We start from the raw sequence: 18,074 nt of genomic DNA on the forward strand, positions 1-18,074 counted from the left end.
AAACGAACATGGTCACTACCTTTGAAGATTTATAATATAGGTGGAGAGGACCCACATACGAACAGTTTTACTCTACTAGAAAAGAATGTGTTAAGTGATATAATGCAGGACAGGATAAGGCTTATGTGGGAGCTGAGAGTGAAACAGATTCTGGGAAGTGAGAGGTTTTAGAAGAATTAATGGGAGAGATGGAATTTGAATTGGGCCTTAATGCAGGCACGGTGATTTTCAATGTCATGCTTGAAAAAATATGTTATTATACACATATTTTCATGGTAATTCTTGATTGATAAGAACAAAGTACTGTAGAGTTTGTATTACATGCTTTCATTTGACAGACATATCACTTATTATGCCAATAAAATTTAAAGCATCACCTGGGTATTTGCAGTGCACACTGTGAGGCTGTATCATATAACTGTCAGGGACTTGGCATTTCATCACAAGGTGCAAATGTGAATCTGGACTAGCCAGGTTGCATCTGTTTGCACAATAAAGTGACTGGAAGGGAAGTTCACCCAGTTTATGCATTCTGATTTTCTGACAGAAGATGGGGCATGAAGGGGAGCCATTGCTATTATGAAAAGGGAGCAGGTATACAACCTACAAAACTTTCTCGTTGCACACCTGGAGAGTCAGTCATCAATGTGTGCATTCAGGTGCACACAGGGTCCCCAGGTACTATGATGGATGACATGGCAAAATACATCGTTATTGAAAAAACCTTGGTCAAATTTAAAATTAAATATTTATTACTTTGTTCATTCATTTAATAAATATAGATAGTCTTCGATAGGCCAAGCAAGACAATTTCTCTCATTAGCCTACATTCTAGTCTCGGGGACACATATAAAAACAAATAAATAAACACATAGTGATAGATCCTGTACAAGAAGTTAAAATAGGTGACAGGATATGAAATTAATGAGCGGCCATTGAGGCTTCTTTAAAGTGGCATTTACCTGAAAACTAAATGATATCCACTTCCCAAAATGACTAAAAGGAAATTTTCCTGTGATATCACTTAAGAAAATTATATTACTACCTTCTTAAGAAATTCATTACACATCTCAAGTTTTACAGCTCTCTGTATTTCATTAGGAAGTGACAGAATAAAATATGTTCTCATTTAATGTTTCAGCTATACATTTTATAAAGATAAAATTAATGTGGAAATGCAAAAAAATGTGTGATTCTTCAACTAGCCTATGTGCTATATGTTCCTTTCCCTTCCCTTCCATTCCCATCAGTCATCTCTTCTGTTCCCCCTTCCTCTCCCCTCCCTTCCTTCTCCACTTCACTTCTCTTTTGTCTTTTGTATATTCTGTTTTTATCTTTTCTTTTTTCCTATCTAAAAATCTCACTAGGTATAATAAAAGTTGTGTATAATAGGTTACCTACAGAAACAAATAATTTCAAAATACATTAGCAAAAGCCTTTTGGGGAAGTGTTACAGTAGTGATTTCAGGTAATTTTCTAAATAAGAGTCATGTATATCCCATTATTAAATGTCTCCTTTTTAAATGATTCTCAAGTTAAATATATCTATAAAAGCAGCATCCCAAGCATTTTCATAGTATGCTTTTGTTCCTGTTTTTTTTTCCTTCTGTCTGGCTAGATTATTTGCTGTAAATTTTAAATAGGCCACTTCCTCTTTTCTATAGCAAGAGAATATCAGGAATAAAAGATCCCTGCTGAATTTTACAAAAGACTAAGTTCCAAGTGTCCATATTTCAATTCTGTGTCAAGCAGAATTTTAAATAAGTTTACACTATATTATGTACTTTAACTCTGAAAACAAATTTACCATCCCCCAAATCATAATTTAAAATATCATGTTTTCTGTTTCAGAAATCTTCATAAAGTTTTCTTTGCTGTATTACTCCTTTGCAAATATTAGCCTAAATTCCTGAGATAATTACTTGCAAATCCAAGCCTAAACTGGAAATCCCCAGAAAAAAATTGTTCCACTTACTAGTACAAGAGGTTATAAATAACATGAATGCTAATGTAACAGAATAGAATTCTATGTGACAGGGCCATTATAAAATTCTCATTTCTTTTACATGTAAATCATACAATTCCAGAAATACCCAATTATTTTCTCCAAGACAGGACCCTCCCTGCCCTTGGTAATTATAAAACATTGAATTTATGTGACAAATAAGTAATAGTATTTCTCTGTATATATTATATTTATAGTCTACTTTCCCAGAGAAAGAGCATGATATATATCTAGATACATTAGAAAGGAGAAAAGGTAGATGATAGATTAGATAGATAGATGATAGATAGGTAGATAGATATATAGATAGATAAATAGGATAAAAAACAAAGTCTATCTGACAAGAGATTATGTTCTCCAGCTTTTAATGCACTCATCACAACTTCAAATGAAAACTTTGAGATTTAAACTATAACCACTGTTTCGAATAAGATGATTTATAGATAACTAAAATATTGCTAAATCATTTGACTATTTGACTGAAAAAATTATAATTTGTTTTTAGTAAATATAATTAAAATATTTAACAAAAAGGCAAGCATTCACTGATAAACAATAATACCTCCTTTGTATTAATGTAACTTACATTATCATTTTAAAAGTAGGCCTTAAGAAATCATTATATAGTGCGGATACTATTTCCAAAAACTTAGAAAATATATTCCATTTTCTACATGTGGTTTGGAAATTTTCTTGACTAGTATAGTCTCATATATTACTTTTAAGAAAAGAAATAATATTTATAATTTTGAAATGTGGTAGTTACTTGATAGATAATTACTATAAAGTTGAGAATTGACTAAACTGCACCTGATAATTCACTTTTTAAAAATGTTTAAATAATCCATTTTTGCTCCTACTCTTCTCTGTGGTGATCATTTTATGGTTCCTACCTCAGGCTGTTGCAGAGTGTCTGATTTAAAATGTGTGCCACATTAGAAAGTAATTGACTGGAAAGGAGAAAAGAAGGAAAGAAGAAGAGAAAGAAAAAGTTATTTTAAAGCCTGAGAGTCGATTAAAAGTATCACTTATTAGCTTGTAATTCAAGCTGCTTCACCAGACACATGCTTGGAAAGGAACCAAATATCAGGAATAAAAGATCCCTGCTGAATTTTACAAAAGACCAAGTTCCAAGTGTCCATATTTCAGTTCCATACTGAATAAAAAAGCAATTTGATACACTTTCTTACAGCAGCAAGGTTCTTTAGCGCCTTCCTATAAAATGGCTTAATGCATTTTTATCTTCCTATTTGATTTCTTTGATGAACAATCTACCAATATGTTCCACTCCTGCTACAAAGCCTTGACCTTATGGTTGTCCTTGTCAATGGAACTATTGTCCACTATTAACTTATTTTGGCCACAATGACTAACAGAGAGATAGGATATATACTGGTATTATCAGAATCCACACAAAAAATAATGGGCTTGATATTCTGTGTATGTCCAAGACAGAAAAGAACTCAGCTATTTAGATATGAAGAAAAATATACATTTCCACGTATTTATCAGGGAAGAGAAGGAAATTTGCATTTATTTTGTATCATCCTACATAATAAAAGGCTCATATGCAAATTATCCCCTTAGGAGTTCAACCAAACAGGAGTTTGACCACTCGCTTTGACGTGTGCTGACCACCAGGGGACAGCATGGAAGGAAGGAAGGCCCCGACCAGCAGCCAGCAGCTGGGGGAAGGAAGGCCCAGGCTGGCCCTGATCGCCAGCCAGGACTAGGGACCCCACCTGTGCACGAATTTTGTGCACCGGGCCTCAAGTGTCAACATAATACATGTGTTTCCAAATAGCTCTAAAGTTTGGAATTATCATTTTAATCATGTAATGTATTTAAATACAGATAGAGAAATTAGGTTCAAAATTATCAAATTCTATTTGCCAGAGCTATCTTTATTACTTCCTGTGGGTGGAGAGGCCTGATTAAACATGCTCCTAGATGTCTTGGTTTGAAGCATATGACAGGAGTTGAAAATCAGATAAATTATCTGTTCAAATTATTTTTCAGAATGCTTAATAATATTGTTCTTATGGTAGGTGAAAGACAAACATGTTTTTAATATAAAAGCATGAGCTCTGAGTTAGAGGGCTTCTAAAAATGTAATTTTGACTTCTAACTCATGATGTCAAACAGGAGAGATAATCAGATCAAGTTCAAGTTAATTCTTGTTAATTAACCTCAGATAATTTATTTTGACCTGTTGCAATCAGTAAGTAAAATGTTAACTTTAAAAAGCAAAGAAGAGTAAAGAATTACAGAAACAAGCAAATGAATGCTCCATTAGGCCTAAACAAAAGAGGGTTTGCACAAACATGTTATTTACATTTAAACCTTTCATTTCCCGTAGGTTCCTAACTCTTAATAGAGTCCCACAGCAGCAAGATTGGTTTGAGAAATCAAGAAAAATGCTTATATGGTGCTCATCCAGGCATGAATTTCAAAACCCTCACAGCTTTATAAATGTGAATGTGGATTGCTTCTGCTCTCAATACATTTTTCTCAATACAATAGGAAGGACAATATTCCAAGTTTGAGGTTTATACTACAAGGCAGTTTGCAGGCATGAGAAACTGTTAGAGTCTTATGGTTCAGCTGCAACTCATTTCCCCCTCCTCCTTCCTAGTGTATAATTCAAAAATGTCGAAGCTAGTTTTTATCTAAGCTCCCCAAAATATTCACCTTTGGCCCTTTTTCAATAAAAAAAAAAGTTTTACCTCCTAAGAATTGCTTTCTGTAGTTTTACTTGAAAATTCATCTTGACCTCAGCAGTCAATGCATAACAACTATTCAGCTCCCTCTCTAGCACCCACAGTAATGTACTTCTGGCAAAATGAAAGGTGGGATTTGTTTCAGCATAGAGAAAATCTTAAAGGAAGTCTGCCCAAAATAAATTTTCTGAAAATATCCCAATACATAGTTGTTCCATATATCAGGGATATAGAGATGGGAGACAGGAAAACATTTCCTGACAACAATATGATTAATTGAAAATTAATGACAAGTCTCTAATTCTCATAGTGATTGGAACTGTACTCAATTAAAAGTGGTCAGAACTTTAGCCTGGCTGGTGTAGCTCAGCAGTTGAGCTGTGAGCCAGGAACCAAGAGGCCACTGGTTCAATTCTGGGTAGGGGAACATGCCCAGGTTGCTGGCTAGATGCCCTGGGTGGGGTGTGCAGGAGGCAGCTGATCAATGTTGTTTCTCTCTCATAGAAGTTTCTATCTCTCTATCCCTCTCCCTTCCCCGTCTCTAAAGAAATTGACATAATTGCTGGTGGTTTCTGCTCTGACTCCGGGCAGGCTTTATGCAGATTTTGTGGTTTCTCCATACTAACAAAAATACGCATACAATGTCTACGTGTGTGCCTGTGTCCCTTCCATCTTCATGTGAATCAGTTACTTTCTAGAACATTCTATTTCTCTAAGACATTGCAAACAGCTGCTTCACAATTTCCACTAATTGGACTGAGCTTTCCAACACCAAAAAGTGTAAGCAAGTGGAACAGATGGCCTAAAATAAATGTTATTCTGTGAAAGTGGTATGTTTGACAATTTATTACCTAAGGAAAGCTGATCTGCCATCTTAATCTATAAGATATTAGATATTCTACAATGTTTTGATGTTAATATTTTATATTTTAATTGCATAGAACCAATGGTATAGGAAATTAGGTTCATTTTCAATGCCTCTCATTTATATGTTAATGATTTTCCAAAATATCTCTCTGTTTTGACCATCAAAGCACCTAGACTGAACTACGTGCAGGTGTGAAATGCTTTGGTCTATCATTTGATGGAATGTAGAGTGTGGCAGAGGAGGTAATGGCCAAGGGACTTATCTAAAATTACATAACCCTGTACATTTGAGAATGTGGTGAAAAGAAGTTAAGAGCTGAAGTTGAAAATAGAAGAAATAAGAACTACGTTACCTTACTTTTCCCTTCAAATTACTTTTTGAGGATGTTCCTTAATACAAACTTTACTGAACTGTAGAAAAGGAAAAGGATAGACTAAGTAGCGTGGCAATAGGTAGGTGTAGGAGTTAGGATAATAAAATGTGGTCCATTTGGTTTTAGAAAATAGGACAAAGAGGTTAAATTGGATCCTCTAAGGATATTTTACAGCTGTTATTCTTTAGTGGGGAAACTCTGTGAATTAACAAGAGAAATTCAGAAATAGAAAGAGATAGTAATATTAATTTGAAAATGTTTGTAGTAGTTTATTTTCATCATGTTGCCCAGGAAACCTAGCTTACAAAAAAAAAAAAAAAAAAAGGAAAGAAAAAAAAAAGAACATGCATCCAGAGGGCTAATTCCTAGACTTATAAGCCAAACATTTGGCCATGATCTGTGAGAATGTGACTTTTCAAAGTAAATCATTCATTTTAACCAAGTTAAACCAGTCTATGTTTGATGAAACAATGCCAAAAGCTAAAATTTGAAAATGTTTCCCTAAGTAATACACTAACAAAAGAATGGACAACTAATAAATATATCTCAAAGTCTGAAAAACACTGACTAGTGTAAAGAAAATAGTTAGCACCTCGCTGGAATTTTTTTTTTTTCCATAACTCATTTGACTAATGTACCTTTTCTCCTCTCCAGCTGCTGTGCAGAGTGCCTGCCTTCTGTCTCAGTATCCCATCATCTGCCGCCGCCCACAGGTAATTCTCTGACTGTTTCTGTTTATTATCAACTTTCATGACGTTCCCCTTCTCCCCCTGCAACGCCCTCCCCACGTCATGCTGCAGAGATTAAGTAGCGTGCAAAGGCAGTGAGCAGCAGGGAAGTTTCTTTCACAATGAGGCTTCAAGGTAAAGCGTGTTCAGGCAATAAAGACAAGAAAGCTGATTCTGTCATTCTCTTTTCAATGAAGCTTCAAGGGTAATCACCGTGAGGTTGACTTTGAGTCCTGAGGTCATACACTAAAGCTATTACAAATGATTTAATAAATACATATTTAATTATTGAATCACTTTAAGTGCACTATTTAATTTCCTTACCACAGATGGCACACAATTACTAGATTTACTCAGGTTTCTCTAAGTAATTTCCATTAGCATATACTCTCTGTCCTTTTCCCCCCCTGAAGCTGAAAAACTCTGCCAATATGAACTATTTATTCAATATTGCCAGAATATTTTTAAAAACACACCCCAAAAACCACATACCCTCTAGAAACTGCATCAAAACACACACAAATACTACCTAACATTTTAAAGAAAAATGTGCAAATTAAAATTGGACTTCTTAAGTGTTCATACTTATATTAACATTTTATAGTGTAATTCTTTCACACTGTGATAATCTTCACAATGCAATCAACAAGCTTACTTCTACACAAAATTTGCAGGGAAAAAATAGAGGAATAAATAGAGTTTTTCCAAACTCAGTCAGCCATTCAAAGTTGTTGAATAATATAAAAAACGGCATGTATTGTATGTGCACTAAGTACCAAGCAGTCTACCCTATAAGCACCAGCTAATTTACTATCCACAAAAACTCCAGAGAATGTTATAATTATTAGCTCCATTTGATAGATGAGAAACTGAGACAAGGAGGGGTACATAGTTTTCCAAGTCACTCAGCCCCTAATGTAGGAGCGAGTCTGGGTCCATACAGTGAGAATTGCCTTTAGTGCTGTAACCTCTATGTTATACGAGTGCCCCACCCCTAAGCGTGCAGTGTAGATTTCCCTAAGATAATTTCTACTAGCTTTCCCCTAGATCAGAGATTTTCCATCATTTTCATCACATCGCATTTTCATCTACTAATTACTAAATTTCTACAGCACACCAATATTTTTTATTTTAACAATCTGACCCCTAAAAAGCCATAATTTTGATTCATTCACACCAGACTGCTATTATTGTGTTGGCTGTTCTCGTGTTGTGTTTTTTTTTTAATTATTATTATTATTTGACAATCTATAGGAAAATAGGTCAATGCACCTGACTAAATAGTCAAATATTGCTTGTTTTAAAAAGTCTTGCTGGCACACTGGTTAAAAATTGCTGCTCTAGATGATTAGTAGGGCCTATTGGGTTTATCTGCTTTTCTTTTTAAAAAATTTAGAAATATAATAGGTTATTAAAATAGCTTTGTGTAGCAGGACATTTTCTACCAATTCTATAAGGTTCTGCTACTTAATGAAGAATTAAGCAGGATTCACATTGTATATTAATACATCTCAGGACTTTTCATACATCCATGTGGATCTCATCTGAATTAAAAGCAAACACAAAGAAAGCTATGCCTCAATAGATGTCTTCCTTTGACCACAGCTATCGGGAGCCTCAGCTAAGATTGGAATAGTTTGATTTAACTCTGGTTTTCTTTTAACTCCCTTCTTCCCCCTTTAAACAATTTTGGCTTTAACTTTCAAATATTAGGTTCATCATTTTCAGTTCTGTGTCATTTGTCTTTTAAAAAAAATGTGTTAATAGCCTCAAATCCCTTTTTAAAAGGACAAAAAGATCTGAATATATGGAAGTGAAATGTTACTGTTCAATTTTTAGGGGCCTATAATCTGATTGATTTTAATCCTAGGATGTGCAATTGATTTTTTTTAACTAATCAATGATATTTAATTTAATGACTCTAAAAAATGTCTAGTTCCTAGTAAGAATAGCCAACATTTATTAAGCTTTTGTGCCAGACACTGAGCTAAGTACTTTACATATATTATCTCATTTAATTCTCAAGACAAGTATATGAAATAGGTATTATTATTATCTCCATTTTGCAGATGAAGCAGAAGGCTCAAGATGAACTTGGCCAAGGTCACACCACTAGTAAGTAATGAAGCTAAACTGGAATTCAGGAAATTAGATTCCTGATTGACTTGTTTACCACACAACTCTATACCAGCACCATCCAACCAGAACTTTCTGAGGTGATAAATAATGGAAACCTACATTTTTGATGAATTCCTGAGGGAAGGCAAGGGTGGGGGAAAGATGGGGGGGATTAACTGAGAATTTATATGCATATATGCATAGTACAAGGTCACAGACAATAGTATGGTGAAGGCCTGGGAGGGGCCAGTGTAGGATGGAAGGGATCCATAGGAAAAAGAAACAAAAAAACAAAGGAGACATTTGTAATACTTTCAACAATAAAGATAAATTTAAACAAAACAAAAAAAAACACACCTAAATTTCAAATTTTATTTAATTTTAATTAGTATAAAATAATAGCCATATGTTAGCTGGTGGTTACCATATTATATTGCCTGTGTGCTATGTTTATTTTACAAAAATATATACATCGGCCCTGTTCCTGCTTCTAATCATAAAATAGTAAAATTCCTTCCTCTGATTCTCAACAAAGTAATATTAAAAAAATGAAAAAAAAATCATAGATGTTTTTGAAATCATAGTATGCTAATAACCTAACAGAATATGTTATTAGAGAGAAAGTCCTTGCATACTTTTTGCTTCCCTGTTTCACATAGAAAACCTATTTTGAACCTATTTCTGTTCCTTTCAAAAAGTATCCTTTTTAGAATAAAGGTAGTGCTACAATATTGATTAATGACTTTTTTTTTAATTTCCTGGAGTGAAAGAAGCATTTGACGGCAGGCGGCTGTCATTCATTCCCCTGCATAGTGGCTGTGCCTGTGGCCACTCCGATCAGTGCATTCCCTTCCATCCACATCCCTCTTAGTGCTCACCCCTGTGGCTGGGGAAAGGCTCATAGCACATAAATGCAAAATAGCATGGCTTCCAGCTTTTCAAACCTCCCCATTATACTAGTAAATAGCTGGAGAGACGCTTGGTTCCTCATTTTAAAACACACACACAAAAACGTCAATAACAGATAAAACAACTCACATCGGGCAAAGGACCTAAATAGACACTCTTCGAAAGAGGACATACAGAAGGCCAAGAGACATATGAAAACATGCTCACAGTTACTAATCATCTGAGAGATGCAAATCAAAACGACAATGCAGTACCATCTCACATCTGTCAGAATAGCTATCATCAACAAATGAACAAACAAGTGCTGGTGAGGATGCGGAGAAAAAGGAACCCTTGTGCACTGCTGGTGGGAATGCAGACTGGTGCAGCCACTGTGGAGAACTGTATGGAGTTTCCTCAAAAAACTAAACATAGAACTCCCATTTGATCCAGTGATCCTACTTCTAGGAATATATCCCAAGAAACTAGAAACAACAATCAGAAAGGATATATGCACCCCTATATTCATAGCAGCACAATGTATAATTGCTAAGATTTGGAAACAGCCTAAGTGCCCATCAGCAGATGAGTGGATTAAAAACTGTGGTACATCTACACAATGGAATACTACTCTGCTGTAAAAAAGAACGAACTGTTACCATTCACAACAGCATGGATGGACATGGAGAGCATTATGCTAAGTGAAATAACCCAGTCGGAGAAAGATAAATATCACATGATCTCACTCATTTGTGGAATATAATGAACAACATAAACTGATGAACAAAAATAGATCCAGAGACATAGAAGCATCATACAGACTTTCAAACCTCAGAGGGAAAACAGGGGAGGAGGAGAGGCAAGAGATCAACCAAAGGACTGTATGCATGCATATAAGCATAACCAAAGGACACAGACACTAGAGGGGTGAAGGAATGTGCTGGGGGTGGTGGTAGGGGGTGGCCTGGGAGAGGTCAGTGGGGGGAAAAGGAGACATATGTAATACTATATGTAACACTTTAAACAATAAAGAATTTTAAAAAATAGTAAAGTATAACACTTAAAAAAATTAAGAAAGCAGAGCAGTATTACCAAGTTCTTTTACACAATAAACCATTTGAAATTCAAGAAACCCTGTACTCTGTAGGCCAAGTATGATGAACTGCACTCATTTGAAAGGGGAAATTAATCTCAGAAATCTGACTTGCCCAGTTTTCATAGCAATACTATTTCACACAGTGAACTTGCCAATGAAGAGTTTAGGAATTTATTTTATTTTTTGCTTTTGGTTTTTTGTGTTTCACTCGTCCCCTCCTTTCTTTAACTCTTCCCGTGTGTTCTGAAGCTAGACTGCCTGGTTTTTATTGTTGGTTCAGCCATTTAGCTGTGTGCCCTTGGGCAAATTAATTAATCATTCTGAGATTCTGTTTTCTCATCTTAAAAATGGGAATAATATAGTTCCTACTTCATAAGATTGTTGAAAATATTGAGTTAATAGACAGTACACCAAAAGTGCCTGGCCTACAGAAATAAATGTTCATATGTTCAATAAATACAAAATGCCATTATAAACTTTTTTGTTAATCGTTCTCAGAGCTTATTTGAATACTAGAGGCCCGGTGCACGAGATTCGTGCCGAAGGGGGGGTGGGGGGTTGTTCCTCAGTCCAGCCTGTGCCCTCTCACAGTCTGGGAGCCCTCCGGGGGGATGCCATCAGTCAGACATCCTTAGCACTGCCGTGGAGGCAGGAGAGACTCCCGCCACCACCACTGTGCTTGCCAGCCGTGAGCCCAGCTTCTGGCTGAGGGGGAGTGCCCTGACCACCAGCGGGCAGCTCCTGTATTGAGCATCTGCCCCCTGGTGGTTAGTGCGTGTCATAGAGACCGGTTGTTCTGCTGTTCGGTTGATTTGCATATTACCCTTTTATTATATAGGATTATATAAGATTTGCCTATACCTATAGCCTAATAAATAAAGGATATGTTGCCTTGTATTGAGAATTAGTTATCACATGCATGTCTGACTTCTTCCTGATTTTTTAAATTTAGGCTAAGGTTTATCTCTTATTATTTATGCATTTACTTATCAATTTATCTCTCATCTAAAAAATTTACCATAAGGCAGCACATAGGCTATAACCATCAATTACATACAGGATGAGGTCAAATGTGTCCTCCAATGTGCCATTTTTTAACAGATGGCAACGATTTCCCTCAGCCACTAGATAATGGGAAATGTGGCGCCAACAGTTGTGAAGTACATTTGTTTCTAAGGCCCATAAAGCAGTTCTTTGAAACCTTTGCAGGATGTGTACATTTGCCCTTCTGGGACTCAGACGAGTTTCAGGAGAATGGTCGTATTGGTCTATATAACCTAAGATACCGGTGCCGGGTCTCTACAAAAGAGAAGAAATCCTGCTTCATTCGTGTAACTGGTTTCCCCTAGTGTGTGAGCAATGAAAAAATGAAGGGTACAACACCTTGAGGACAGTTGCAATTTCTAATGAAAAAAAAATTTACTTTTTATTTTTTTAATGGTGAAATGATTACAGTGTAGAAGCTTCTTTCAGGCATCATCCTGGCAGAGAGGAAAGCTTCTCAGTAAGATACTACTTCAGATTCACTCTGTATCTATTCATTGTCCTTATAAGTAAAATCTTTCCCTTGGTAACTCTGCAGAGTAGAAAGAATCTAAAAGTCACACATTATAATGAAGGTATGCTTCTGGCAGGGAAGTGGGGAGATGGTCAAAAGGCTTAAGACACATAAACACTTGGTAAGTATTTTAAAATAAATTGTAAACAAGCAGACTTATTTATTCTATACCAGCGGTAGCTTTTCAATATGCTTGCATGTAAATGAATAATGTGAAAATAGCTACTATTCTTAAAGGGATGCATTTATCTATGGAAGTGTTAGGGTTTAAGATAAAGTCATCTCCTCAGAGCTAAAAGTTTAAAGTAATTAAAAAATATAAATTACATTTCTTCTGACCTCAAGGAGAGAGGCGCAGGCTGGCATCAGCACAAGCCGTGTTCTCAGCGGGAGAATTATGATTATAAATGGAACAGAGCTTCAGATATTACAGGAATGCGCACGTTAAAATATTTGGGTCTATAACTATAGACAGAATCAACATAACAGATACAAACATCCTTCTCTCCCTTGATTTTTCTATGAAATTGAGCTGAGACTACCTCAGCTCAATTATTTCATGCCAAAATTGCAGTTTGCATGAATTGGTAAAGCATAGTTTTGTTTAAAGAAATATTCTACTTCAGTGAACTTTTGTTATTGGTTTAAAATAGGATATTTTTTTCATTTTTTCGGCTTTTATCTCTATTCCTATTCAAGTTATGTGTTTAGAAACTAATTTTGTTAGCATCATTGCAAATTTCCAGGCCTCTATTCTCAAGACCCATCTAAGGAGAGACTATAACTCTTGCAACCTTATTTATGCTAATTTACTTTTTTTTTTTAATAGAAAGGTCTGCATTACATTGGTGCACTGTCAATAGTGCAGTGAAACTGTTGAGCTATTAATGCCATGCAGTCATGCACATTGCTGCAAATAGCTATAGTCTGATTTGGAACTGCGTGAACATGTACTGGGCGTGAAATGCACATGGTGCCTGAATGCTTATCATTTCATCCCCTTGAGAGACAAAACTGCAAAAAGTAAATTTTGACCCAAATTATGCCTGTTTTAATTGCCCACATAAATACCTATTTTTCTGGTAAAATTTTTCATGTACGTGCACTTATAAGTACGTTGGTGAAGCTCTATGAGGTTAAAAAAAACAGAAAGAAAAAGGCCAGATGAACAGAATTTGTAGGGGTGGAAGTGGGGGAAGGTGTGTTTGCTATGGTAGTTTACAATAGCAAAGCAGCTTGCTCTACATATTAAAAGAATCGAGTACATTCTATCATATTAGCTCAGCATACTTGTGCATTATTTTCAGGGGCTTATAATTAGTTTAAATAGTCCAGTCCAAAGGATGCTTTTGTTAGTTTTGTTGTTGTGTACAATTGGTTAATTGGATTTCAATATTATACTTGTTAAGAAAATAATTACTGTGTTGATCATAGAAGTAGGGATAAATATTTCTGTTCCCAACATCAAATATAAACATAATACTAAAATTTCCCTTCATTTATTGAACTACTCGCAACAATAAAAATAACAGCAAAAGGTACTGTTCTAAACAGCTTGTCTGGAATCAGGTTTTAGCTCACTCTTTCTTTCTTCACCTCATGATTTGATAACTGTGTTAGTAGGCGTGCTTTCTAACTTCCTTTTCAAATTCAAACCCATGCTGGTAAATGCATGTGTGAGCTGTTTGGTTGAATAAAAGTTTGAGTGTCTATCCATTGAAATAAATACATATATATGATGACCATCTGACACATCAAGTATTTAACTGTATAGATAAAAACAATCAGATGCTCAACAAAATTTGAGGTTTGATTTACTGAAAGCATGCCTCATATATATGCCTGTACTTGTACAATGATTATATATGACTAGAGGCCCATTGCACAAAATTCATGCACTCAGCGGGGTCCCTCAGCCCGGCCTGCGCCCTCTCACAGTCCAGGAGCCCTCGGGGGATGTCTAACTGCCGGCTTAGGCCCGCTTTCCATGTCAGTGCACATCATAGCAACCAGTCATTTCACCGTTCAGTCGATTTGCATATTAGCCTTTTATTATATAGGATGGCCTATATATAATAATATAATCTCTTTTTAATCTTATTGTGCATATATAAGCATATGTTTAGTGTTTTATTATAAGACAATTACACTAATGTCTAAACCAATTTTAAAATATATTCTGAAAAATGTTTCAGAACTCGAACCTACAAACACACAATAATTGTCTTATGATTTTTTTTTATCCACAGGCTTTTGTTATAGGTGATTCAGTATCTAGTCAACTTTCCTTCTTATAATCCTTGGAAATGATAGCGTATATTAGTGTTAAATAATTCTTAGCTACACATTATCATCAACGTGCTTTTTTCTACACTACCACCACTCAGGGTCCTACTTCCACCATCTAATTTATTTAGTTTCAGAAATGTCACCATAAGTGTGTATATATGTGTATAGATACATTCCAAAATACATGTAACATGCCATCGTAGTGGGAAGATTAGCCAACACCAGTACAGTGACAACAGCACCTCCATTTTGTCACCATTTTCTAGGTTTAAGAACTACCATTTTGGAATACAGTATTTTCTTGTTCCAAACTCAGTTTTACTAGATTTTATATAGGTAAACCTGGTGCTGTTTCTTTTTCCTTTTTTTCTTTTTTTGGGGGGAGGAAGAAAAGAAGGGGAGCAAAGAGAATGGAGGACAAAAGAAAAAAACAAGTAAGCTAGAAGATATGAGAAGAAAGCAATAGACAGTTGTGTCCTCCCATTTAATCAGCCTCATACTTAGGTTAACCTTTTCCTCTTTTCCACATAAAAAAAAAACATATAGCATAACTAAGTCTTGTATAGCATCAGCCAAATTTAAGCCCTCAGAGAACAATTTTCCAGGGTCATAGATCATTTAAATGCCTGTGCTGATGAAATATAAGAATCAACTAGTTTGTTGTGTTTAAGATATCAGATTTTAGGAGCAGAGTAACTGAAGGTCAATACATGCCGATATGAAGTGGATGTCTGTCTATATTTGAGGACCTTCGTATAGGAAGACTGTCTTTGTTCCTAATTGAAAACCCCTTTTGAGTATAAAAAACCCCAACATATTTCTATCTTTACCAACTACTGACCTTATTTTCTAAATATTAAATTGACAGCAGAAATCCACCACTGTTTTCTGCAATCCTGTAAAATCTTTGCCCACTTTAGCCTTCTCAACGGCAAAGCAAGTCCAGATGGGACCATGAAATTTTTGCAAGTTCCACAGCACATAATTTTGTTCAATAGAGTTATTATGCCACACACAGCTGTACACTGCCACATAAATGAGCACATGTGCAATAGAATTCTTGTATTATAAGTTTTATAAGACCAAAACTGAGATTATACAGCCATACACAATAATTTATTCGAAACATCAACATGTGCGTCGCTCTAGGGTTACACAAATGGTGCCATTCCTTTTCCAAGAGAAAGCGTTTGTCATTTAATATTCAGTATTAACACAAATGTTTTCCTCGGAATTATAATCTAAATTAGGTGCTTTAAAATCCATCAATAGATCATTAACTTCTTACTTCAACATATTAGATCTATAGAAGAATCAATTCTCCCTAACAATGGTGAGAAAACCTAATCACTCTCTAAATTTACTTTTAATTAGCATCATCTGCATTAATTGGTGTAGCTGATAGCAAAACATTACAGTGCATTGCTATATTATATGTGAAATGTAATATATCTGTTGGTCCCATGTCTCTTCAAAAGAACCTTGTCCATTTTTTTTTTCCTGCATTCCCTTAGTAAATATTTTTAGATGTGTTGCTCAAGAATTTTCTCTGGGAAATTACGTGTGGCTATGTTAGAGTTTCGCTATTCAAATATGTTTCCAGGTAATTATTGGGTCTTGGTTTCCTCTGCAGGTTATTATTCTCCTCAATCTTCTTCCCCAAAAGTCACTAATTCTTGGCCAAGTTTTTGTATGATAAAAAGGAAATCCTGTGTAAATAGCAAATATCTGAGAAGGAAGAAATCTACCACTTATTGCCAGTGACTGTTCTGTTTTTAAACATTACTATTTTCATAATCACTACTGAAGGCAATAATTCTATTACTCTGAGTGGAGGAGATGTAAAACACACACACACACACACACACACACACACACGCACCTCAAGTAGTTTTCTAAAGGTAGTACCACTAGTGTGCATAGCCAGAGAGTATTATAGACGTTCTAGGCCACCATCCAGGTCCTCTGAACCCAAGCCCAAGGCTCTTTCCTCTACACCACAAATCCTAATGGTGTTTCAGCCTCTAATCAAGCTCCTTAGCTGTAGATATAAACTACCAACACATTAATAACAGATCATCCGGTCAAATAAAAACCAGAAATTGACTGAATAAGACCAATTCCTGACATTTGACCAGAAACCTCTAACTTTGTTTGTAATGACTGCTTCCTTACCAATTTAAATATTTTCAACAGTGCTCTTTTGGGCGTAACTCTCCTCTGACATATCCTATCTCATTTAATGATACTACTTTTCACTTAGTTACCTAAAATAAAATTTTAAGCTGTTCCTGATTCTTCCATAGGCCTTATTCCCAAATCTAAACAATTCCTTAATTCTGGGGGTTCTGTTCTGGAAATATATACCTAAGGCAGTTGCCTTCAAATATTAGTATATTTCTGATTCCCCACAAGACTTGTTAAAACATAGGTTGCCTAAAGTGATAACTATGTTTATTAGTAGTACCTTGGTGATGGTATCACAGGTGTTTGCATATATCCAAACTCAACAAGATATATACATTGAACATGTACAATTTTTGGTTATCAATTACGTTTCAATTAAACTTTTTAAAAAGGTTGCTACCTCAGAAGTTTTGATTCAATAACTCTGGGATGAGGCCCTAGAGAGCTGGCATTTTGGCAAGTTGCCTGGTGAATACTTCTGATTTGATGACCACCTTTTAAAATACATATATATATATTACTGATTTCAGAGAGGAAGGGAGAGGGAGAGAGAGAGAGAAACATCAATGATGAGAGAGAAGCATTGATCAGCTGCCTCCTGCATGCCTCACACTGGGGATTGAGGCTGCAACTAGACATGCGCCCTGACCGGGAATCAAACTGTGACCTCCTGGTTAATAGGTCGATGCTCAAACACTGCTGGGCTAATGACCACCTTTTGAGAAGCACTGACCCAGTGCATTCTTTCACACCTTGTACACAGATGCTGTGTCATGATCTCATCCATCATCACCTCCCCCCCCACCCCATTCTTACAATTTTAATGGGTAAAAACAAAATTATAAAGTTATACAATTAATATCTCTTCAATGGTAGGCCACTGTGCAGAGAGCTGTGTTCCTTGAATCAATTATTGCCTTAATCTCAACCTGGACAACTTCTTTTTAACTTTCAAAGTCTATTACAAGGTCACAGTTTTTTAAAAATATGTCTAGGCTTCCCCTGGCAAAGTTCATAATTTCATAGTCTGATTTCCTACTGTGGTTAGTACTAGCTATATTAAATTTATTGATATGTTATTTAATGTCACATTTGGTCCTTTTAGGGATTTATTTATACTAGTTTATTTTTATTTGCCTAATTCTCCTCTAAAATTTTTTTTAACAATCTTTAGGTTCTTTATGATTTTTTCTAGCTCCTACACCCCAATTAAAATTAAGAAAAACAAATAGATAATTTGGCCT

General features: G+C 35.5%; 1 protein-coding gene across 3 annotated transcripts in view; it reads right to left on the minus strand.

Annotated features, from left to right (window-relative positions):
* PCDH7 (protocadherin 7) overlaps positions 1 to 18,074 on the minus strand; it is a 431,945-nt gene that overhangs the window by 135,637 nt on the left and 278,234 nt on the right. The window contains exon 4 of one of the 3 annotated variants that reach the window (XM_054729604.1): positions 12,242 to 12,372. The exons of the other annotated variants lie outside the window; for them this stretch is intronic. The gene's annotated coding sequence lies outside the window, so the exon portion shown is untranslated. Of the gene's footprint in view, positions 1 to 12,241; positions 12,373 to 18,074 lie in introns of those variants that run through there. 3 annotated transcript variants of the gene reach the window in all.

The sequence above is a fragment of the Eptesicus fuscus genome, chromosome 2 (assembly GCF_027574615.1).
Source record: "Eptesicus fuscus isolate TK198812 chromosome 2, DD_ASM_mEF_20220401, whole genome shotgun sequence".
NCBI classification, from domain to species: domain Eukaryota; kingdom Metazoa; phylum Chordata; class Mammalia; order Chiroptera; family Vespertilionidae; genus Eptesicus; species Eptesicus fuscus.